Here is a 446-nt window from a genome sequence, read left to right as displayed (position 1 = left end):
CATTAATTTTTTTTCCCCTTCCTCCCCCTACCTCTTTCCCCCTCTCCCCTCCCCTCCTGCCCTCCCTTACCACCCTCTCCTCCCTTCCAAACCTCCCTCTCCCTCTTTTTCCCTCCCTTACTCCATTTTCACCCTTTCCTTCCTTCCCTCCCCTTCCTCTCCCTTCCTTTTTTTCCCCTTCTCCTCCTCTCCTCCCTTCTCCTCCTCTCCTCCCTTCTCCCTCCTTTCCTTTCCCTCCCTCCCCCCATCCCCCTCCTTTCCACTCTCCCCCTCCCTCCCCCTCTCCCCCTCCTTCCCCCCACCAGCCGATCCCTGAAGAAGTGGTAAGCCGCGTGATTACGAGGCTTTAAGGGCGGTATTTACACCTCTTAAGCTCACTGGATGACACTTAAGCGCAGGAGAAGCGAGACGGGAGGGAATTGCTGGCCTGTGATTGGTCGGGAGGA

General features: G+C 57.4%; 1 protein-coding gene across 1 annotated transcript in view; it reads left to right on the top strand.

Annotated features, from left to right (window-relative positions):
• The window catches only part of LOC119588809 (uncharacterized protein DKFZp434B061-like), a 58,268-nt gene that overhangs the window by 1,566 nt on the left and 56,256 nt on the right, over positions 1-446 (top strand). The window lies entirely within an intron of this gene.

Source organism: Penaeus monodon, chromosome 24 (assembly GCF_015228065.2).
Source record: "Penaeus monodon isolate SGIC_2016 chromosome 24, NSTDA_Pmon_1, whole genome shotgun sequence".
In the NCBI taxonomy this organism is placed as follows: Eukaryota; Metazoa; Arthropoda; class Malacostraca; order Decapoda; family Penaeidae; genus Penaeus; species Penaeus monodon.
The sequence above is the reverse complement of the archived record's forward strand: the minus strand, read 5'-3'. Positions and strand labels throughout refer to the sequence as shown.